The sequence below is a fragment of the Capricornis sumatraensis genome, chromosome 1, assembly GCF_032405125.1.
Source record: "Capricornis sumatraensis isolate serow.1 chromosome 1, serow.2, whole genome shotgun sequence".
NCBI lineage: Eukaryota > Metazoa > Chordata > Mammalia > Artiodactyla > Bovidae > Capricornis > Capricornis sumatraensis.
The window spans coordinates 76,377,565-76,402,763 of NC_091069.1; the positions used below are offsets into that span (position 1 = coordinate 76,377,565).

General features: G+C 38.0%; 1 protein-coding gene across 1 annotated transcript in view; it reads left to right on the top strand.

Annotated features, from left to right (window-relative positions):
* The first annotated feature begins 426 nt into the window (after positions 1-426).
* FBXO11 (F-box protein 11) overlaps positions 427-25,199 on the top strand; it is a 110,374-nt gene continuing 85,601 nt past the window's right edge. The window contains exon 1 of the mRNA XM_068988267.1: positions 427-523. The gene's annotated coding sequence lies outside the window, so the exon portion shown is untranslated. The remainder of the gene's footprint in view (positions 524-25,199) is intronic.

The window sequence follows — 25,199 nt, forward strand, 5'->3', positions numbered from 1 at the left end:
CCGTCCCTCGCGGCCGCCCCGCCCGGCGGCCTCGGCCTTGCCCGTGCGTCAGGCCCGCCCGCCTGGCCTCGCTCGGTCTCTGTCTGTCTCCGCGGGCCTTTCTCTTGACTCGGGGTCCCGCTCGCCCCTCCGCCCTTACCATCTCCCCTTCCCCTCGCTCCCTTTCCTTCCTCCCCCCTCTCCCCACCCCCTTCTCCCGCCCCGGAGCTCGCGGTGCGTGTGCGTGTGTGTGTGTGTGTGTGTGTGTGTGTGTGTGTGTGTCCCTCCGCCAACGCCGCCACCTCAGCCCGGCAAATGAACTCCGTCCGAGCCGCCAACCGGAGACCCAGGCGAGTGTCGCGGCCGCGCCCGGTGCAGCAACAGCAGCAGCAGCCCCCGCAGCAGCCGCCGCCGCAGCCGCCCCAGCAGCAGCCGCCGCAGCAGCAGCCTCCGCCGCCGCCGCAGCAGCAGCAGCAACAGCCTCCGCCGCCGCCACCGCCGCCTCCGCCGCTGCCCCAGGAGCGGAACAACGCCGGCGAGCGGGGTAAGGCCGCGCTCCTTCCCCGCCGCCCGCCGGCTCGGGCGCCCGGCCGGCGGGACCCGCGGGGAGGGAGGCCGGGGCGGGCGGGGGCGGCTTGTGCGCCTGGGGGGTGGGAGAAGGGAGACAGAGCGGAGGCGGGTCCCCCGGTGCCGCAGTGTCAGCTCAGCCCGGGCCCCGGCCGGCAGGAAAAGCCGCGGCTTCCCGACTCGCCTGGGCTCTTAGCTCAGGCCGCGCTTTGTTTGGTTTCGGGGGCTCGACACCCTCTCCCCCCGACCCATCCCTCTGTTTTTCGAGCTCGCTTACGGACCCCGCAGGAGTATGTTGGTGGGTGGGGGGAAGGCGAAGGGTGGGATCTCTCCTTTTTCGGCTGCCTTCCACGGTTTGGTCTCCTGTTTCTAATGGAAGATGGGGGGACAACTGGGAGTGATCGGGTGGTTAGGGCTGGCTGGGGAACTTGTTTTTCCCCCTTTTCTCTGTTAGCCTCCCCCTTCCTGTGGAGGAGGGGAGAGGGGGAGTTGGAGTGGTCGGTGGTGTTGGCCGGGGAACTTGTTTCCCCCGCCCCCCCCCACCCCAGTCACGGGGTAGGGGGAGCGGCGACTCTTCTCCCAACCTCATAATGTTTGCTGCGCAGTTTGGCTTTAGTTACAGAACCCCTGGGAAGGACCCGTTAAATTAAGATCTTTAAATAAATAAATATAGAATCCATCGGCCATTTCCAGCCCCCTCCCTCGCGTGAGGTGCAGTTACCCTTCCGCTCTATCGACTCCCCTCTCGCTTGTCCTCCCCTAGCATACCCCCACGCCACCATGCTGCCCCTCCGTCTCCCAGTGGGATTTTGAACGCCCCTTCCTTGGAACTGGCCCCTTGTGGGAGAGAGTGCGTGTGTTTGTGCCTGTGTGTGTTGTGTCCAGGGCCTAGTGAAATGTGTCATTTGGACCCAACTGTGCAGCTCTGTCTGGTAACCACCATTGTCTAAGGGCTGAGGCTCCCGGGGGTTGGATTCTTGCTTTAGCAAAATTAATGTTCAGTTCTACTTTGATGATGTTATTTGGGGAGGTTTCGGAGATGGGGTGTTGCACCTTGATCTCCAAATTTAACTATTCTGTTTATTAATCAGCTACTCTCAGTGGAGGTGGAGGTCAATACCATATTTATGTGTACGGTTGTTGTTTTAAGGAGGAGGGGAATTGTTAGGAGACATTTTGCGTGTTTTCGTTGGCGGATTAAGGTTAATTTTACGTGCGTTGGTTGTCACACCTCCTTTGGCTGAGGGAATTAAGATTAAATGCCTTTTGAAAATTATACATTCTTTCCTTAAAAATTGTTTCTTTGTTGTGCGTGATCAAAATACCGAACAAATGAAAGAGGGAGATGATAATTGAAAAATAGTTTAAACGGTTTTCACTGGTTACTGTTACAGAAGTCCTTGTGAAAGCTATACGTTGCTTGAAAGAATGTGATCTTTCAAGCCAGTTAGAGGTCTTGTGCTACATTACTGGTAAATGTGTTTTAATACTTCTTTGATACATTTACAGGGTTTTTTTGTTAATTAAAAGTACAGTTTCATCATTTCCTTTTGTATTTGCATATCAGGGTTCTCCTGTGTTTCATTCAAATAATAGTCAAGTCTCAGAATTGACACTATATGTAATACAGTTGACTAATTTTTTTTTTTTTAAAGCAATGGCATTGGGTTGAAATTCTAGGGTAATAAGGATTCTATTGCTAGAAGTAAGCTTTTTCAAGATGTACTGATTTGTTAATTACATTAACAGTGAATCAGACTCTTTCAGCCAAACTTAGTCTGATTGTGTATTTTTAAATGTTAATTCTGTCTTTTCATTTGTGTGTATTTTCAACTTAGTTGAGGTACTTATATTTGATCACTTTTCTTAATTTGTTTAAAATTATTAGCTACTGAAGTCTATTTCCTTTTGAAGTAAGAGTGACTTGGTCACATGCCAGAGTGTCATTTTTCTTTTCATTGATATCCATAAACTGACTAAGATGTTCATGAATCAGAATTTCAGTATGTACCCAACCAAATGGTAAATCAGATTCACTGTAGAATTGTTGTTGCTTTGCTGCTGCTAGTAGAAACTGTTCTATGTTGGCACAGAGAGGAAAAGAAGTGCTGATTAGCCTTCAGGGAAAATGCTATGGGTCTTTTTGGAGGGCAAATAAATGGCCTTAAGATGAATTAAAAGACTAAAATTAGAAAAAGTTTGCTAGTGTTATGTAAAAAATAGTAATTCTTTGAAAATTGGCATTTTTTATTAATTTTAAATGTACAGTTTGCATAATGATCAGAAGCTAGCCAAGAAGAATACTCTTAACAGTTTTACAAAGTATGCAAAGTGTCACTATTTCTGGTTAGGATAGGAAAGGTTTGGTTGGTGTTGGTTTGAAAATGTACCGGGTTTCATAATTTTGAACAAGGTAATTAAGGAACCTACAGCTAAGCTTATGCATAGGCCCGTTTTAGTTTTTGCAAACTTTTAATAGATATGTAACTCTTGCATTAGAATTTTGGATAGAGTTACATAATAGTGGATCAGAGAGCTTTCAGAGTAGGGAACTGAAGTGAGACTCACTGTTTTAAGACAAGTTAACTCAATCTGTATATAAAATCACTTATTTCATGTAAAGAGTGGACTTTAGGCTTCTGAGTGGTAGTAAGTTATAGGAAAGTATTTTTTTCAAGCAAAAATTCTGTCGGAACTGGTTTTTAGTTGCTTCTTTGCCCACAGGTTAGTCAGTCTTAAAAATTTCCTTGATACCTCCTTTTAAAATGTATATATGTTTGAGTGTTGTAATGGCCAGTGTTTGAAAAAGAGAGAAACAAACCATATGGAGTGAAATCTTATGAGGACTTTTTAAAGGCAGATTTGCTTACACCCCAAATGGGAAATAATCAGCCTGGGTGTTCCATGGAATGCTGTCTTCTCGCATGTTATCTGAAACGGTCTGCTGTCTAAAGATGGAATACAAATCATTAGCATTTTTAGGCTTTTATTTTAAATCTTGGGTTTAGGATTTCACATACCACTTTTAGCTAGTAGAAAATAATTTGTGTTCCACATGGGAATCCTTTGATAATATAGTCCAGCTTCAGTGAAACTGAAAGTATGTGGGGTTGGATTTTATATATTTTCTTTTAAAATCCTGAATGAGTTTTTGCAACTTGTTCTGCTGAATTTATCATGAAATCTGTTAGGCAGTCTTGTTTTAGAAATACATCTGAGGAACGCTTACACATCTGCAGACGTGCTATGTATTCTGAGCATTTTTAGGTTTTAGTTGAAATTGATTACTTTGATTAGGTATTAAATGCACATGATTTAAAATTCAAAAGTCTCTTTCCTACAACTGCCTTCAGCTCCCAAATTTTCCTACCTGGAATCAACCTATTGATTACTATGTTACTAGTTTCTCATTTATTATGTTTTAATAAAAGATGGATTTTGACTTCTGAAAATCTTGATATGAAAGTTTTGAAAAATAAGTGTAATTTCCTAGTTATTGGCAAATTCATAAAGCTGAAATGTTGAAATTTTAACTGGGTTATATATAGTTCAAGAATTTAATGAATTATAACAGTATATTAATGGATTTTGCTATTTCTAGTCTGAAATAATCATATAGAGTAAAAATGTAATCAGTCTCTGTATAATTTCCTATTTGTGAGATTAAAATCTCACCTATGATCCTGGATTTATAGTTGTTGCCTTTTTTTTCTTTTACGTGAGCTTTTAAAATAATTTGGTGTATATATAGTATTACATAAAATATTCCTTAGTGGCTGCATATTCTGTGGAGCAGTCAGGAAGCTCTTTAGTGTTCTAGTCATGCGTCCTAGTTATACTTTTCTGTGGAGTTGTCAGAGCCCATTATATTTTACCTTTCGGTTCTCCCTACTACTTACAGAATAAGGAATTTCTGCAATCTTTCCAGATAGAAGAATTCTGGACAAGGAATCTGATTTTTCCTCTTTTAGGAATTAAGTACCATGAGTCACTGCTCTTCCATCTTGTGGCTAACCCTTCGAAATATTTACATCCGTAAGAGGAATGCCACTTAGTGTGTGTGGTGGCGGGTGGGAGGGGGGTACAGTGCTGTTTTCTCAACACTTAAAAATTATTTGAGGAATAGAAATGCAATAGTGACAATACTGAAGTTAGAGTTCTGCTGGTAAGGCCTAAGGCCTGTCCCTATACTGCTTGCCTTTTTTTTTTTTTTTTTTTTTTAAACTGGAAATTCTGGCAAACCCAAGGAAAGGCTAACCAGCTTGAAGACCTATCAGGTAAGGCAAGAATGATCAGTAGATCTGACCTGTTAGTGAGAATCCCTGAACTTAAATTTGGCAGAATTCAAAGCTAGTGAGTATTTTCTGTCTTTTCCTCTGTTTGTTTTAATTTTGGAAGTAATTTATAATAATAAGTTATTTCACCTTGAGGTTTCTTACTGTCTTAACTGTTCTCTTTTTTATTCCTAACAAGTTACTCGTGTTTTGTGTCTTTATCTTGTCCCATTGGTCTCTGAAGGGTTATTCTGTTTTAGACCTTCCATTTCTCAAGTTTATCAGTCATTGAAAGTGCATTCTTGTCTTCCAGAAAACTGGTTATGTGAGGTTGTAAGCAGAGTACGCCCAAATTGTAGTTGTTATCCTCTGAAAGCAAATTTATAAAGGCGTAAAATATAAGGGATGAGACGATTGGAGATAGTATGTTGGGAAGAGCTCAGAGTTAGAGCTAACTAGAGGTAGGTGCTAAACTTAGCCACACCACTAATGAGCTGTGTGTGTGACATGGGGCAAGAAGTGTAACCACTCTGAGCCTTACTCTGTTATCTTTAAAATTGGGATGGTAACACTTGTCTGACAGTAATTTAAAGATATGAGATAGTGAAGTACCTAGTGTATAGTAGATGCTCAATAAATAGCAGCTCTTTTAAATACTAAAAATAATAGTATGGCACAGCAGCAGCCACTTATAAACCTAAACCGAAGAAATAAAGTGTGTATGAGTCACCAGAGAGTTTCTGACATATCCCGAAATGCAGCCCAGGTGACGCGGCGTAACCTCAGAGAGACTGACTTGGAATTGTAGATTAGCAATCTTATACCTAATGAGTTGAAATATTCTTTGAAAAAAGAATAACAGAAGAAATGGGTATTTGGAGTAATAAACATGACTGTTTCTTAAGTACTAGAGTCTGTGCCAGATACTCTTCTTATATACTATCCCTCTTAGCAATTCTGTACGATGACTGTGACACAGCAGTGATCATACTTAGTAAGTAGCAGAGAATTTCAAAAATGATTTATATATCCTAGTCTCCATCAAAAGGAGATACTGAAATACATTTGACTGAGTATCTTCATCACCTCCAGAGAAAAGAATCTCCTAACACTTGCAGCACATCGGTCTCCTGTCCTATCCTACCTATCTGATCGAAGGCTGATACAGTAGTACGATGCCAGTGATAGATTTGGTTTCACATTTCTAAGTAGCTTTCTGATCATAATTTTACCTCATGTTTCCAGATGAGATTGCAGTGATTGGCCTGCATGTTTTTCCAGTTTGTTGATGAGATCACTAAGCAGTCATTGTACAAAGAAGGTTAGATTTCCCTTGAATTACTCATAAGTTATGAATAAAGGGTATTAAGTCATTTTTTAGCTCATAGTTATAGACTGGACTATTTCAGAAAGGAAAAAAATGTGAGTTAAATTAGCCTTCAGTAGGAATTTTGGCAGATTTGTAGACTAAGTACTCTTTTCTCACCATAATTTGGTGTCCTTACATGCATAACTTGATGTCTTTACATGCATAGCTTGAGGTTTTTATATAAGTTTGGTTAATATATGTGCTTGAACTTAATCCTTAGAAAATAGAGAAATGAAACCAACTAACTTCCTTTATGTAATTTATTTTAATTGAAGGCAAATATTGAAAATATTTACTTTGAAAATGAATATGTTGTGTATTTTTTTATTTTAAAAGATGCGCAAGTAAGATAGTATAGTTAAAAGCAAACTTATATCATGTAAGTTGGTTGCTTATTCTCTCAGGTTCTAAAAATCCAATTATCAAATGTTCTGCTTTTCTAGCAAATGGAAAATGGTATGACTGTGTTCAACAGAGGAGAAAACATTATTAAACACTGTCAACTGGAGGCTAAACCTTAAAACATTAATGGGACTTCCCTGGTGGCCCAGTGGTTAAAACTCTGTACTTTCAATGTAGGAGGCATAGGTTCAGTCCCCGATCAGGGAAGTTCTGCATGCTGCATGCACTGTGTGGCCAAAAAAAATTTTTTTTTAATGTATACTTTCACATCTCATTAGAGATGAGGTGCCATTCATCTTTTCTGTGAGGAAAGGCAACTTTTCTCAAAGTTTAGAAATAATTTGAGTAGTAGAAATGGGGTAAGAAACTGCTTTAAAATTATTTTTATGTTAATGGTGGTAATCTAGCTTTCTTGTAGTGTACATTCCAATCCTCAGATGGTTGAGTTACTGCTGCTGCTAAGTCACTTTAGTCGTGTCCAACTCTGTTCAACCCCATAGACGGTAGCCCACCAGGCTCCCCTGTCCCTGGGATTCTCCAGGCAAGAACACTGGAGTGGGTTGCCATTTCCTTCTCCAATGCATGAAAGTGAAAGGTGAAAGTGAAGTCGCTCAGTCGTGTCCGACTCTTCATGACCCCATGGACTGCAGCCTACCAGGCTCCTCCGCCCATGGGATTTCCCAGGCAGGAGTACTGGAGTGGGGTGCCATTGCCTTCTCCGGATGGTTGAATTGGGTTGTATCAATCTTTGACTGCTGAAAGTTTGTGAGGAGCTATGTGAATTCAGCCTTTGGTGTTGGTTTCTTTAGTACGATGTGTTGCTGGCTGACTTGAATCAGTTTAGCCTTTGCTGACTTTACTTGAGTTTAGATAAGAGAACTCTTTTTGCACTCAAGTATTGATTTTGTATCTTGCATCCATACTATATAATTGTGTGTGTGTGTATACATATGTATGTATGTGTAAGAACACAGGGCCTTATGAGGCTCTTAACACTTAGCAGTAAGCAAGTGGGGGAAAGGAAAGACATAGTCACCTATTGTAGCTTGAGGATTGGTTGGGGGGGGGGGGTGTGTGTGTGTGTGTATGGGCTTCCCTGGTGGCAGCGTATGTTACTAGTAATTGATCTACATTTTTTTTAAAAGAAAATAAAATAAGAAGTGAGTAGAATTTAACAATGGCAAGTGGGAGTCATTCAAGTTTATATTGTGGTAGACAAGATCAAAAAAGACGTGTTTAAATAAATGAGAATAGGTGAAGACAGTATATGTTGGAATTTAGTATTTCTGGCAAACTGTATGATAAAAGAAATTGTGGAATTGCTCATTTTTCTTCTTTATATAGAAGAACTTTCTTACAGTTATTAGTTAGAAGTGGACACACAACTTTGAATCACTGTGTCATACACTGAAACTTATATAACACACCTGAAACTTACATAATAGTTGTACATCCACTGTGCCTCAATTTTTAAAAAGTTGTGTGTGTATGTGTCCTTAGACATGTCTGACTGTTTGTGACTCCATGGACTGTAGCCCACCAGGCCCTTCTGTCCATGGAATTTTCCAAGCAAGAATACTGGAGTGGGTTGCCATTTCCTCTTTAAGGGGGTCTCCCAACCCCAGGATCGAACCTGTGTGTGTTGCATTGGCAGGTGGATTCTTTACCACTGTGCCACTTGGGAAGCCCCAGAAAGGTTGTGTGTGAGTGACTGATATCTTTTTAATCCTTTGAAATGGATTTGCAATTTGAAGAAACTGATTATTTGGTCAAATTTTGATACTTTAAGCCCAGTAAAATTGATAGGAGAAATAAGCAATTTGGAGAAAGACTTTGTAGGAAGGAGTGCTCTCTCACAGGCAAAATGAGCACATCAGAGGAGAGGGAGACTGGAAGTTTTTTTTTTCAAGAATCGCTTACGTTACATGTTTATTTTCCCTGATGAAGTACTTCTGAACCTTAGCTTTTTCTGAAGTTTTATTTTTTTCCCCCCAAAAATAATTTTGAGTTGGAGAAAAGAGAAAGAATTTGAGCAGGTACAAATGACAATATGTGTAAGTCATTTACATTAGCAGCGGTGATTTGGATTAGAAACTGTCTGTACATGAACAGAGGAGCCTGGTGGGCTACAGTCCATGGGGTCACAAAGAGTCGGACATGACTGAGCAACTGAACTGAGCAACTTGCATATGGATATGAATATATAACTTTATATAATCTGTATGTGTATGTACTATATATAAATATAACTACATTTAAATTGTAGACATACAGTTTAAGTATTACAATTAAGTTGTAGAAATACAATTAGAAATTCTACAATTCAAGTTGTAGAAATAATTTTTATGAACTTCTTTTTAACTTAAAGTTTTGGTGAAAGTATACAAGTACACAGAAATCACTGATGCAGCTTGTTGCCTTTTTGCAAAATGAACATGTCTGTGTTATCAGTAATGCCTAGATCAAGAAATAAAATATTACCAACATCCTAGATGGGCAAAACTTCTATTTACTTTATAAGAAATGGAAGATAAAACAGCTTTAAGACAAATATGGATATGGCCCCTTATGTTGTTACAACAGTTTATTTCAGATACTACTGTTTTTCTTAAATCTTTAGATATTTTCACTTGTGTATCCTTTAACATAGAGAAAGCAATGGCAACCCACTCCATTCTTGCCTGGAGAATCCCATGGACAGAGGAGCCTGGTGAGCTACAGTCCATGGAGTCAGAAGAGTTGGACATGGCTGAGCAACTAACACACACACTTCCTTTAACAGTCCAATGTTAGGAAGCTTACCCATCAACTTAATATGCTGAAGTTTTCCCCAGAGATCATTGTTGTTTCGTCGCTAAGTCATATCCATCTCTTTGAGACTCCTTCACTGTCTCCTGAAGTTTGATCAGGTTCATGTCCATTGAGTTGGTAATGCCATCCAACCATCTCATCCTCTGTTGCCCGCTGCTCCTTCGCTCACTCTTTACCAGCAACAGCAACTCTTTTCCAAAGAGTTGGATCTTCCATCAGGTGGCCAGAGTGTTGGCGCTTCAGTGTCATTCCTTTTAGTGAATATTCCTTTAAGATTGACTGGTTTGATCTCCTTGCTCTCCAAGGGACTTGCCAGAGTCTTCTCCAGCATCATAGTTCAAAAGCATAAATTTTTCCGCCAAAGATCATAGGTTAGGTTATTTTGAGGAGAGGGGAAATCTTGTTTTTTATATTTAAGAATTTTTAAAACTAACATGGAGCTTAATATGTGATTCTGAGTCTTCATTCCAAAAACTGTTGTTTCTCTTTACTACTGCCATAAATATTTTTGATTCTCCATTTCAGTTTGTAACTACTTTTTCTAACTACTGTTAGTAGTTCACATTGTTTCTAACTACTTTTTTAAACTTGTCGTTTTAACTCCTGTGAAAATATTTTGATATTGCTTGGTCAGTTATTTCATTTTATTTCTTTTTTTGTGTATTTTGTCATCCTTTGTTATCTTACATTCAACTTATTTTTAAATTATAAAACTTTCACAGAAAAATCATGGCACATTTTGCTTTCAGAATTGTATTTTCAGTCCTTGACCAGATCTCTTCATTCCTTTCACATAGGAAGAAGGTGTAAAAGTGCCTCTGCCAGCATCATTGATAAGTTCATCATCAAGTGAAAGCTTGTGCTGAAGTGCTAGTGATTTATAAGCTTGTACACTTTATGATACAAGTATCCCCTGAGAATGACAGATGGCCTCTGTTCTTAAGGAACTACTTGCTTGAAACTGATGATACAGTAGCCTTAGATACCAGAGGAGTAAGAGATTTCGTTATTTCATATCTGCTCTTTCGGAACTTAACAGTCCGGCGTTAGTACTAACAGTTGTTCTTTCTTGTCTGCAACAAGCAGTGTGAAAATGGTCACCTTCCTTTCTGTTTTATCTTATTATTTTAACATATAGCCACATTCAGTAATTGTAGCTTGTTAAATTTGGTAGGGATAGGAGCTTTTCAAAGTGGCTTTCTTTTACTATTTTCTGCAGTGGTTTCTCATTTTTGCAGTAGTTTTTTTTTTTTAATTAGGAGATTTTAAATAAGTTGACTTTTGAAATGCTCTGAAACCCTTCCTGTATCATTTGCGTTACCAATATAAATCAGCAAGATCTAAATTTGGGTGGTGGTAGTGTTCTAGAGACTGAATATAAATAGCATTTCAGATCAAGATGTCTTGTAAATAAGTGGGTTGATACTGTTTTCATTGTCTTCTGGTATATATTTTTAAAGAATGAGTGTTTGTGTGTATCTGGCATTTCATTTGTAACTTTATCATTAGACAGTTTGCAAGACCAAAGTCTCTTAGTGGATTTTTCATTTCAGTGCTATTAAGATAAAGTTTTGTTATGACTCCCTACTCTTGACTGTATGTTTTACCCTTCAGTTATTCATTGAATTACCTTTGTGCCACACTTAGAAAGTTACTGCAACCTAAATATTAAGCCAAGCTGTGGCGCTTTGATGTAACTGAGAAAGAAACATGTACCAAGTAAAGGAAACTACTCAGAATTGGAGTCATTCATCTTGTTTTCATGGTATTTGTCCTTCTTCATTACATTCATTGTTTTGCCCTTACATCCAGAAACTGAGAATAGGTTAAAGTTAGATCGTGTTGCTAGAATTTAAGCTCAATTGCAGAAATAAACAACACTTTCAGGTTTTTCATAGCATCTGTAATCCCACATACCTAGTAGTTGTAACTCTCAGGATGCTTTGTTGGATTTTTCTGATTCTCTCTCAGTATCTCTATTGCTGTTTCTCACCGGGAACCTGTTCTCTGTTTCTGAGTTATTTGGTTTGAGAACCTATTAGCTGAAGTCTTTAATGCTGAAAAACTGAGCTGGGAGATATGGAGGTAGTGAATTTAATCTGAGTCTGTAAAGTTGTCTGGTTTTAGAGGGCTAGAAAAATGTCACATACCAATCATAGACATAATTTGATAACATATGCATAAACAGCGATACTGGGAACGTGTACTTTGATATTGTGAAGTGTCTAAAATTGTTTGGTAAAATGTTAACAATAATGTCTTAGGATAATGGGGGTGAGATGATTTTTTTAATTCTTCATGTAATTTTTTGTTTTTCAAAGACTGTATGGAATCTGGAAGGGGGAGGAGTATGTGTGTGTGTTTAAGAATTTAGTAGTTCTAATTGTGATGTGAAGTTCTGCTTGGTTTGATGACATAGTCCCCACGTGGATCATTTTAAATGTGAATAAAAGCTTAAAACTCTACATTTTTCAATGCTATAAGTGTGTTTTAAATGCTTACTTATGGACATTTTGGGTTTTTATATTCGTTATAACTTTAGGATAGTTATATAACTGTGTCATATATAGGAAATGAGGATAACTGATGATCAGAAAGTCAGAATTCAGAATTTAAAACAAAATTTGATATTTGGAAGTTTGAGCCAATGATTCTGTCTTTCCAGGATGTCTGTAACAGTAGATTGTGGTAGTAAATACATAAAAATAAAATTTCAATTTGCATGCCTGACTGAATGATGAAAGATGGAAATTTAGTGTGCAAACGAACTAAATAATTAGGTGAATAAAAGATTTATTATTGTTCACAACAGATGGATGCTTGTTTTGTACCCTGGTGGTATGGGTTCATGACTATTTGATAATTTTATATAGGAGAATATTTTCTTTTCATAAAACTGGTATTAGCGCTGAAGAAATTAATGGCTATCAGTTAATTAAGTTCAAACAGAAATTGCTAAGGGAAATCGTTTCATCGTTGCCAGTTTTTTAAAAAACCACATCCTTTCCTTTCTAAGATATTATATTCGCAGAAGTTTTAGATTGTGGAATCTAATGAGTTTGGGAATGAATAAAAACCTGGCAATGTCTTTCAAAAAATATTGACCTTTGAAGTTTAAATTTAGTAATTAAATTCAGAATTAACTCATCTCAACGCTCACCTGACTAGTCTTCTGATTTCTTATAGCCTTTATAAACCTAAACCGGGAGAAAACAAGCATTTTCCTCAAAATACACTAGAACTTTCATTGAATGAGGTGAACTGTTCGGCTTTTTTGTTTTGTTTTTATAGTTCAGTTCAGTCACTCAGTCGTGTCCAACTCTTTGCAACCGCATGAACCTCAGCACGCCAGGCCTCCCTGTCCATCACCAACTCCTGGAGTCCACCCAAACCCATGTCCATTGTGTTGGTGATGCCATCTAACCATTTCATCCTCTGTTGTCCCCTTCTCCTCCTGCCCTCAGTCTTTCCCAGCATCAGGGTCTTTTCAAATGAGTGAGCTGTCTGCATCAGGTGGCCAAAGTATTGGAGTTTCAGCTTCAACATCAGTCCCTCCAATGAACACCCAGGACTGATCTCCTTAGAAAGTGAAAGTGAAGTCGCTCAGTCATGTCTGACTCTTTGTGACCCCATAGACTGTAACCCGCCAGGCTCCTCTGTCCATGGGATTCTCCAGGCAAGAATACTGGAGTGGGTTGTCATTTCCTTCTCCAGGGGATCTTACTGACCCAGGGATCGAACCCCGGTCTCCTGCATTGCAGGCAGATGCTTTAACCTCTGAGCCGCCAGGGAAGCATATGGTTTATGGCTTCCCAGGTGGCTCAGTGGTAAAGAATCTGACTGCCAATGCAAGGAGACACAGGAAACTTGGGTTCAATCCCTGGATCACGAACATATCCTGAGGTAGGAAATGGCAACCCACTCCAGTATTCTTGCTGGGAGAATCCCATGGACAGAGAAGCCTGGTGGGCTGCAGCCCATAGGACTGTAAAGAATTGCACACAGCTGAGCATGAACATACGCTAATATGGTTTAAGGCAAATCAGTCATTAAATGTAGATTCTAGGTAATAATCAGCATGGTTTTATGAAGAACTGATTACAGATAAATGTAAAGTATTTTTCTGTACTAGTGACTTTTGGTAGTTGAAGAGAGAACAAGAACAAGAGAGCCAGGTTTAAATAAGACATTTTATTCTTTTATGAAGGAGTCATATTGATGTTGTGGCAGTTGGGAGAACTTTTTAAAAGTTATATTGTCTGGATCTACAACTTTTAAAAATAGTGCTAAACATTTGGAAATAGATACCTACTAAATGGTTCTATTTATTTTCCCTCTCAAATTTGTTCACAGAATCACTGATTTAAGTGACTGAGCATATTAACTTCATGGATGAGTTCTTAAAAGGTGATAAGGTTGAGTACTTAAAAAACTGAAAATAGAAGTCAAATTATTTTGAGTAGTCTAAGAAAAAAGGAATAAACAAATGGGCTTCAATCTTTGTAGAAATAACCAAAAAATGAGTAGTAACTAAGAAAGGTTGAGCCAAAAGAATTAAGCAGAAAGTGATTTGGTATATAGGTGAATGAATCATCCTAAAGTATGTGTGCACATGTAAACACATGGTATAGTATCATAGTAGTTTTGGAATGGTTGGGAAAAAACATGTATTGGGAAAACATGTTATCTTAAAGAGGAGCAAGCTAAGTGGTAAGTTAAGAATTACTTTCAGGGAAAGTAAAAAACTGTCTCTTTTAAAATTGCATTTAAAAAAGTTAAGAATAAACCTGATCAAGAAATGTGAAAGACTTCGATGCTGAGAACTAGGTAACATTGATAAAGGAAACTGAGGATGATTCAGAGGAATGAAGATATCCCATGCTTCTGGATTGGAAGAATCAATATTGTTAAAATGGCCATACTACCCAAAGCAATCTGCAGATTTAATGTGATCCCTATCAAATTACCCTTGGCTTTTTTCACAGAACTGGAACAAATAATTCTAAAATTTATATGGATCCATAAACTGACTCAAAATTACTAAAGCAGTCCTGAAGAAAAAGAACAAAGCTGAATGTGTAATTCTCCCAGCCATCAGACAATACTGCAAAGCTACAGGAATCCAAACAGCATGGTATTGGCACAAAACCAAATATATGGATAAGTGGAACAAAATTGAGAGTCCAGAAATAAACCCACATACCTACCAATCAGTTAACCTTCAACAAAGGAGGCAAGAATATACAATGGAGAAGAAAGTATCTGTAGTTAGTGTTGTTGGGAAAACTAGACAGCTGCATGAAAATTAGTGAAGTTAAAACACTCTTGCATCATACACAAAAATAAACTCAAAATGGGTTAAAGACTTTATGAGGCATGACACAGTAAAACAGAGGACATGGGCAAAAAATGTTTTCTGACATAAATTGTACCAGTGTTTTCTTAGGCCAGTCTCCCAAGGCAATAGAAATAAAAGCAAAAAAAAAAAGTAAACAAATGGGACCTAATCAAACTGAGAAACTTTTACACAGTGAAAGAAACCATAAAACTAAAAGGCAGCCTACAGACTGGGAGAAAATGCTTGCAAACAATGCAACCAGCAGTGGCTTAATTTACAAAATATACCAACAGCTCATACAACTCAATAACAACAACACCTCAAATCAAAAAATGAGCAGAAGACCTAAACAGACATTTCTCCAAAGGAGATACACAGGTGGCCAACAGGCACATGAAATGATGCTCAATATTGCTATTTATTAGAGAAATGCAGATCAAAACAACAATGAAATATCATCTCACACCAGTCAAAGTGGTTGTTATTAAAAAAATCTATATGTAACAAAAGCTGGAGAGGGTGTGGAGAAAAGGGAACCCTCCTACACATTTGGTAGAAATGTAAATTGGTACAGCCACTATGGAAAACAGTATGGAAGTTCCTTAAAAAACTAAAAGTAGAGTTGCTATATGATCCACTAATCCCACTTGTGGACATATATACAGGGAAAACGAATTTGAAAGACACCTGCAACCTGATGTTCATAGCAGCACTGTTTGCAATAGCCAAGACTCAGAGGCAACCTAAATGACCATTTTCAGATGAATAGGGAAAGAAGATGTGGCATATATACGCAATGGAACAGCACTCAGACATTTAAAAAAAAAAAAAGAATGAAATAATGTCATTTGCAGCAACGTGAATGGACCTGGAGATTGTCATACTAGGTGAAGTAAGAGAGAGAAAGATACCATATGTTATCACTTATATGTGAAATCTAAAATATGACGCATATGAACTTGCTAACAAAACAGACTCACATATATAGAAAACAAATTTATGGTTACCAAAGGGGAAAGACAGTGGGAAAGATAAATTAGTTTTAGATTAGCATGTATAAACTACTGTATATCCATATAAAATAGATAAACCAGGCCCTACTGTATAGTACAGGGAACTATATTCAATATCCTATAATAGACCATAAAAAATTACTTTCACGTGACTGAAAGTCTTAAAAATGTTGCTCAGTTATTTTTCTGTGTGCTCAGAAGATAGCTAGAGAAAATGAATTTAAGTTAGATTAATGACCTATACTGGTGTAAATAACATCTCAGTAAAGATTAGGTACTTCTTTGGTGGCAGTTGTTAGTATTAGGTGTTTTAATTAAATCTTAGAGATGGCAAATTAGAAATGATAGAATGTTGGCAGTTCAACAATAGAGCCAATTCTTGAGGTTTATTCATTTGTTCAGGTTGGAATTAAAACACAGATTTCCTCACTCCCAATCAGTAATGATGGTGGTATCTGTTCTTGTTCTGGAATTTTATTTTCATTCTGTTCATTTTTCAGTTTAGTGATTTGAGTCTATTGATATGATAAACTTTTCTGTAATTCCTTAAACAGAAATTAATTTTTTCTTTTTTTTAGAATACTTAGTTAAAAAGAACATGCAAATAAAATTATGCTTTACTTCTTACTGATTGACTTAATTTTTTTTTTTTTCCTGTTTTGGCTGTGACTGGTTGGGGGGAAAAAGCAATTTTACTATGCAGTGTAAGGTAAACCATGTTGATGACAGGTTCATGTGGTGATTCCCAGTGTAATTAATTTCAGACGCATAAAAACTGGTTAATGCTGTTGAAGAGGTAGAGTTTTTCTTCACTGTGAATTCAAGTGTCTGTTTATAATACTGGTGGTATTTCAGATCAATAAGCGATTTACTGTTCACTAAATGATATTGAGACTATTGATTATTCCTTTGGAAAAACATTCAGTTAATTTCCTACTTTGTACAGTAACAAGAAATACATTCCAAATGATTAAAGAGTGCAAATATTTTTTAATTAGGTATAACATGAGATCTACTTTTTAAACAAAATTTTGAGTATATAATACAGTATTGTTAACTATAGGCAAGATATTGTATATCAGGTTATGAGAACTTAATTTATCTTTCATAATTGAAACTTTATACCCATTGAGTAGCAGCTCTCCATTTCCTCTTTCCCCTGGCCCTTCTACTGTCTACTTCTGTGAGTTTGACTATTTTAGATACTTAATAGTATTTGTCCTTTGTAACAAGCTTATTTCACTTAGCATAATGTCCTCCTAGTAAGAGCTCAGTGTTTTTGTTTAACCATAGAAGAATAAGAAGAAAGTACTTTTCGTATAAGCAAGGCCAAAAAAATCCAGAAGTCATTAAAGAAACATCAGGAGGTTGACTATACAAAATAAATTGAAAGTTCTATGCAAGAGAGGTGCTAAAAACAAAGAACACAAATGAAAGACTGGAAAAAAAAATTACACTTATTTACCATACAGTATATGAGTCTTTTGAAAAATTTTATTCATTCTTTTTTTTTTTCTTTTTTTTGGCTACACTAGGTTTTTCATTGCTGTGCTCGGACTTTCTCTGGTTGCAGTGCCCAAGCTTCTAATTGAGGTGGCTTCTCTTGTGGAGTACGGGCTCTTGGGCACTCAGGCTTCAGAAGTTGCAGCCCTCCAGCTCTAGAGTGTGGCTCAGTAGTTGTAGTATATGCATCTGTAATCTTCCCAGACCAGGAATCAAATTCGTGGTAGGCGAATACTTACCCACTGGACCACCTAGGATGTCCCTATATGAGTCTTTATTAAAAAAATTTTTTGAGATAAAATATAGCTTATTGAACTGAATCCTCTTTTAAAAAAATACCTTCCATCCCATTCCCCTCCTCATTCTCACCCTTCTCAGAAACAACCACTGTCGTGAATTTGATAAGGGCCTGTTCATTCCTTGTAAAAAGTACTTATACGTGTACGTGCATCTGTAAACATGTATGCTTATAGTTGTTGCTATGAGAAAGGAAGCTTGCTTTCAACATGTTTATGGCTCAGTGGGATAAACAAATATGAAATACCTCAAAAGACATTTAATGTGTAAGGGCCAAGTGAGTGGTATAAATCATGAGTGTCTGGCACTCTAGAAATTTTCAAATGATTCCTAAATGAATTAATGGATACAGAATTATAGGAAACTTTAAAATTAAGTCAGTTCTTTTCCTTTGTACTTCTGTTCCCCAGAGATAACTATTAATTGTATTTGTATATGTTTGTGTTTACTTTTAAATTTAACACGTATATATAAATACACATACTTCTTTCGTTAAAAAGAAACCACACTATGTAGTAATTTATAAATTTTTCTTTTTGCTTGAATATATCCTGGGTGTTTTTTTTTTTTTTTAATAACAATATAAAAAGTTGTCTCAGTCTTTTTTAGTTGAACAGTCCGTTATGTGAATATACCACAATTTGTATTAAATGTATCTCTGTTGATTTATATTTAGGTACTTTTTTTTTTGCTATGATAGAATTGCAGTGAACATCTTTGTACAAATGTCTTTCTTTATATGTTTACATCACGATTTCAGTTCATATAAGTGAGTTATTGAGTCAAAGGGATATTTGCATTTTTTCTTCCAGTTTTATTGAGATATAGTTGGCATGAAGCACTATATAAGTTTAACATGTACAGCATAATGATTTGACTTACATATACCATGAAATGATTATCATAATTTTTGTGAATATCTATCATCTCGTACAGATACAAAATTAAAGATAATAGAAAAAGTTTTTTTCCTTGTGATGAGCTCTCTTGGAAGTTTGTATCTTTTGACCCCTTTGACCTAGTTCCTCCTTCCCAGTGCGGTTATCCTTCTGATAACCACAAATCTGATCTTACTCTTCGGCAAGTTTGTTTTTTGAGATACAGTAGATCCGCAACACTTCGTTAAGTTCCTATTACCAAATTTGTTTTTAAAAAACAATCCCACTATTAAGGAAACTAGTCTGAGGGCTAAAATGGTTTGTAAAGACTTCTCAGAGAAAGGGTACTAGAACAAGATCTTGAGGATTAAGTATGTAACGAAAAAAGGGAAAAAATAACATTCTTAGTAAGAGGAAATGGGCTAGACAAACAGCATAGAAGAGTTACCAGGGCAGAGATTTTTACTCGGTGTGCATACTCTGTTCATCTCTCAGTTTATGTTGGTGTTTCTTTTCCAATAAGGAGGTCAGAGTTAGTCACTCTTTTGTCTCTCTAAGGCTTTCCTCTACCACCTGTGAATTAATCTAAATCCTTTATCCCAGTCTTTCACACTTTGGCTGCCTATTTTTCTTCCATATGATTCATCTCTTGACAGACTCACATGCATTGCTAATCTAACAGACACACACACAGAGCTATAAAATTTTGAACTCAGTTGTTGCTTAAGTATTTGATCACTTCCTTTTGCCCCCATGCCTTCTTGATAGCTTCTCATATCCCAGAGTCATTTACAATTGTTGGTAGGTCCATTTATGCTTAATGTGTGAAGGAATATGAGTAAAGATGTGATAATATTTTATGTAGTAAGCTTATCTTGCTCTACACTCTGAATGTTTTGCTAATACTGTTTGGCAAAGTTTCTGAAAAATCACCAGGATGTATTTTCCTTACAAATAAATGTCTAATAGTGAACCGATTTGTAATACACAATAGAAACTGTGTATAATTCTCGTTATAATAGGGCTTCCCTGGTAGCTCAGACAGAATCTACTTACAGTGCAGGAAACCTGGGTTTGATTTCCTGGGTCAGGAAGGGCCCCTGGAGAAGGGAATGGCACCTCACTCCAGTTTTGCTGCTGGAGAATCCCCATGGACAGAGGAGTCTGACTGGCTACAGTCCATGGGGTCGCACAGAGTTGGACACAATAAGTGACTAACATTTTCACACTTTTCACAGTTGTAATGTTAATAGGCATCATTTATTGATGACTTTATTTCAAGTAGACACTAAGTGCTGGTTTTATTCAACAGTTTCCATCATATGGACAATATACCTGTTTTACATTTGAGAAAACAGAAGTTTAACAAATTTAACTCCCAGCACCAAGTAAATGGCAATCATAGGGTTAGAATCCATCTCTTTCTGATTAAACAGCCTGAATAAAGGTTGAATTACTATATTATACTATATCAGTAATCATTATCTCCCATGTATAACTTTTCAAAAACAAATTTCTAGGAAATATTTGTTGCATAAAAATTATTACTAATTGCATTGCAGTTACCTGCTTTTAGAAAGCAAGAAGTAATGAATAATCACTTATGCATTTCCCAAGAAAACTTTGAAAATTCAGAAAAGCATAAAGAGAAATTGAAAATTAGCAACAATCACCCTAGAGGAAACTTCCCTGGTGATCCAGTGGCTAAGAATGTTTGCTCCCAATGCAGGGGCCCCAGGTTTGATCCCTGGTCAGGGAACTATGTCCTACATGCCACAGTGAAGAGTTCACATGCCACAACTAAAGATCCCACATGCTGCAACTGAGACCCAGCACAGTCAAGTACATAAGTAAATGTTAAATTAAAAAAAACTAGAGAAAACATACACATTTCTTTTTACTTGCTATAAATATAATAAGACGTAGAAATATATGTAGTATCATGTAATATTTTCATTGGAATTGTATATACAATGTTGTGTTCTTCCTTATTTAATGTTATTTTCCTAATATAAATATATATGCATGTATGCATGTATTCTTTGAAAATGGATATCAGTGGCTGCACTTTTAAAACTTTTTTATTTATATTTGGCCATACTGGGTCTTCGTTGCTATGCAAGGGCTTTCACTAGTTGCAAAGAGCAGGGTCTATTCTCTAGTTGCAATGTGTGGGTGTCTCACTGAGGTTGCTTCTCTTGATTTAGGTCATACCTGAATGGTCTAGTGGTTTTCCCCACTTTCTTCAATTTAAGTCTGAATTTGGCAATAAGGATTTCATGATCTGAGCCACAGTCAGCTCCCAGTCTCGTTTTTGCTGACTGTATAGAGCTTCTCCATCTTTGGCTGCAAAGAATATAATCAGTCTGATTTCGTTGTTGACCATCTGATGATGTCCATGTGTAGAGTCTTCTCTGTGTTGTTGGAAGATGGTGTTTGCTATGACCAGTGCATTCTCTTGGCAAAACCCTAGCTTTTGCCCTGCTACATTCTGTACGCCAAGGCCAAATTTGCCTGTTCTTCCAGGTGTTTCTTGACTTCCTACTTTTGCATTCTAGTCCCGTATAATGAAAAGGATATCTTTTTGGGGTGTTGGTTCTTAAAGGCCTTGTAGGTCTTCATAGAACCGTTCAACTTCAGCTTCTTAGCGTTACTGGTCAGGGCATAGACTTGGATTACTGTGATATTGAATGGTTTGCCTTGGAAACGAACAGAGATCATTCTGTCGTTTTTGAGGTTGCATCTGAGTACTGCATTTCGAACTCTTATTGACTGTGGTGGCTACTGTGTTTTTCTAACGGATTCCTGCCCACAGTAATAGATATAATGGTCGTTAGAGTTAAATTCACCCATTCCAGTCCATCTTAGTTCGCTGATTCCTAGAATGTGGATGTTCACTCTCTGCCATCTCCTGTTTGGCCACTTCCAGTTTGACTTGATCCAGTATTCACTGGATCGTTGAAAAAGCAAGAGAGTTCCAGAAAAACATCTATTTCTGCTTTGTTGACTATGCCAAAAAGCCTTTGTGTGGATCACAATAAACTGGAAAGTTCTGAAAGAGATGGGAATACCAGACCACCTGACCTGCCTCTTGAGAAAGCTGTATGTAGGTCTGGAAGCAACAGTTAGCACTAGACATGGAACAACAAACTGGTTCCAAATAGGAAAAGGAGTACATCAAGGCTGTATATTGTCACCCTGCTTAATTAACTTCTATGCAGAGTACATCATGAGAAACGCTGGACTGGATGAAGCACAAGCTGGAATCAAGATTGCTGGGAGAAATACCAATAACCTCAGATATGCAGATGACACCACCCTTATGGCAGAAAGTGAAGAGGAACTAAAGAGCCTCTTGATGAAAGTGAAAGAGGAGAGTGAAAAAGTTGGCTTAAAGCTCAACATTCAGAAAACTAAGATCATGGCATCCGGCCCCTTCATTTCATGGTAGATAGATGGGGAAACGGTGTCAGACTCTTTTGGGGGGCTCCAAAATCACTGGAGATGGTGATTGCAGCCATGAAATTAGAAGATGCTTACTCCTTGGAAGGAAAGTTATGACCAACCTAGACAGCATATTTAAAAGCAGAGACATTACTTTGCCAACAAAGGTCCGTCTAGTCAAGGCTCTGGTTTTTCCAGTAGTCATGTATGGATGTGAGAGTTGGATTATAAAGAAAGCTGAGCGTGGAAGAATTGATGCTTTTGAACTGTGGTGTTGGAGAAGACTCTTGAGAGTCCCTTGGACTGCAAGGAGATCCAACCAGTCCATCCTAAAGGAAATCAGTCCTGGGTGTTCATTGGAAGGACTGATGTTGAAGCTGAAACTCCAGTACTTTGGCTACGTGATGCGAAGAGCTGACTCATTTGAAAAGATCCGGATGTTGGGAAAGATTGAAGGCAGGAGGAGAAGGAGACAACAGAGGATGAGATGGTTAGATGGCATCACCAACTCAACGGATATGAGTTTGGGTGAACTCCGGGAGTTGGTGATGGACAGGGAAGCCTGGCGTGCTACAGTTCATGGGGTTGCAAAGAGTCTAACACAACTGAGCGACTGAACTGAACTGACCTCTTGTTGCAGAGCACAGGTTCTAGTGTACTCGGGCTTCAGATTTTGTGGCTCGTGGTTTCTAGAACACGAGCTCAGTAGTTGTGATATATGGGCTTAGTTGCCCCATGGCATGTGGAATCCTCCTGGACCAGGATCAAACCCGTGTCCCCTGCATTGGAAGGTGGATTCTTAACCACTGGACCAACAAGGAAGTCCTGCGTGATATGTTTTATGTATCCTTGAATTTATTTTATTATTCCTTTATTGTTAGGTTACTTCTTTGTTTTTCAGTTGCTCAGTAGCATCCGACTTTTTGTGACCCCATGGACTGGAGCATGCCAGGCTCTCCTGTCCTTCACCACCTCCTGGAGTTTGGTCAAACTCTTGTCCATTGAGTTGGTGATGCCATCCAAGTATCTCATCCTCTTTAGTCCCCGTCTCCTCCTGCCTTCAGTCTTTCCTAGCATCAGGGTCTTTTCTAATGAGACAGTTCTTCACATCAGGTGGCCAGAGTATTGCAGCTTCAGCACCAACCCTTCCAGTGAATATTCAGGGTTGATTTCCTTTAAGATTGACTGGTTTGATCTCCTTGCTATCCAAAGGACTCTTAAGAGTCTTCTCCAGCACAACAGTTCAAAAGCATCAGTTCTTTGATGCTCAGCCTTCTTGGTCCAACTCTTACATCCATACACGACTACTGCAAAAACCATAGCTTTGGCTATATGGACCTTTGTCACCAAAATAATGTCTCTGCTTTTTAATACGCTGTCTAGGTTTGTCATAGCTTTTCTTCCAAGTAGCAAGCATCTTTTAATTTCATGGCTGTAGTCACCATCTGCAGTGATTTTTGGAACCCAAGAAAATAAGTCTGTCCCTTTTTCCATTGTTTCCCTATTTGCCATGAAGTGATGGGATCTTAGGTTTTTGAATGTTGAGTTTTAATCCAGCTTTTTCACTCTCATTTTTGCCTTTCATTAAGAGGCTCTTTAGTTCCTCCTCACTTTCTGCCATAAGGATGGTGTCATCTGCATATCTGAGATTATTGATTTTTCTCCCAGTAATCTTGATTCCAGCTTGTGTTTCATCCAGCCTGGCATTTCACATGATGTACTCTACATAGAAGTTAAATATGCAGTGTGGCAGTATACAGCCTTTCCCAATTTGGAACCAGTCTGTTGTTCCATGTCCAGTTCTAACTGTTGCTTCTTGACCTGCACATAGATTTCTCAGGAGGCAGGTCAGGTGGTCTGGTATTACCATATTTTCAAGAATTTTCCAGTTTGTTGTGATCCACACACTTCTAGTTTTTCTCTATTGTAAGTTACACTATAAGGAGAAATCTATCAGAATGGGCCCTATGAGTTCCAACATAGAGATTCCCCACCTTTCCAAAGACAGTTGTGAAAGTCGCACGGTTGTGTCCAACTCTTTGCAACGTCATGGACTGTAGCGTGCCTGGCTCTTCTGTCCGGAATTCTCTAGGCAGGAGTACTGGAGTGGGTTGCCATTTCCTTCTCCAAGGGAAGAAGATAATAATGATAGATTAAACGTGCACACATAGTTAATAGTCAGACTTTTGACGTGATAATAGCTACATAATTCTACATCTTTCCCCCATAGAAGTCATAAAATTAAAAATAAGGAAAATACCTGAACTTCCATTTTCAGTGAACTGAAAGACACAGCATGTAGACTCCAAATTGTATTTAAAGGCTGTCAAAAGCATCTTGAGAAGGAGCAGAAGTTGTGAACTTAAAAATATTTATTGAAGTTTAAGGGTTCACCTTGAAGTTCAAAGGCTGTCTCTTGTTTGTAGTAACAGGGTTGGTGCCAGAAATACCTAGTTTGATTCACAACAGAAGAAAAGGTAGAGCTACATTTACATGGAGCAATATGCACCCGAATCAGCTTTTCTCTCCAGCATCAAAGAAGGAGTCTTTCAACTCTTACTCTTTGGTAAGGAAACCAGAACAGTGCATCAGAACAAATTGTTTTAAGTACAATTAAAACTTAACTGAACTGAAATTTTTCTCTTTGGGTAAACTGACCAGAAGGTCATAAAGATTCCTTTGGGCAGCCAACCACCCTCATCTTTCTCCCTACAAAGTTCTTTCCAAGGGGTTGATAATTGGGCTGGCCTCAGATTTTTGTATAACATTCAATACCAGAATATGTTAAAGCAGTGTTTACAAAGTAAGGAAGTAAAGCAAGAGCCAAAAATTCCATATCCAGTTATGCTGTTCAAGTATGAAAGGTATAAACAGAACTCAGAGAATGCTGTATATATATGAGCCCTTCTTGAGGAAACTGTTAAAGTATAAACTTCAGCCAGCCAAGAGCTATCAGAGAAAAGAATTTGTTGTAACCATTGAATATATATATATATATAAAGAGAGAGAGAGATTTTATAACCCTAAAGACTAAAACAATGTAGAGATTATAATGACGGAACATAATGTTATATACCTTGATGATGTAGAAATGATGAAAACTAATAAAATTTGAGAGAAGAAAGTTTATAGATTACCTCATTGTAATTAGTTAGTCAAAAACTGTATTCAAGATCACAAATCAAGTAATGGAATTATAAACATGTTTAACACTTCAAAGGAAACTGTAAAGGTAATGCTATTGATTGAATTAAGTAAGGAGAGGAAGAGGAAACGTGTTCATTTTAACATTGTTCATATTAAGGAATTAACAGTTATCTTAAA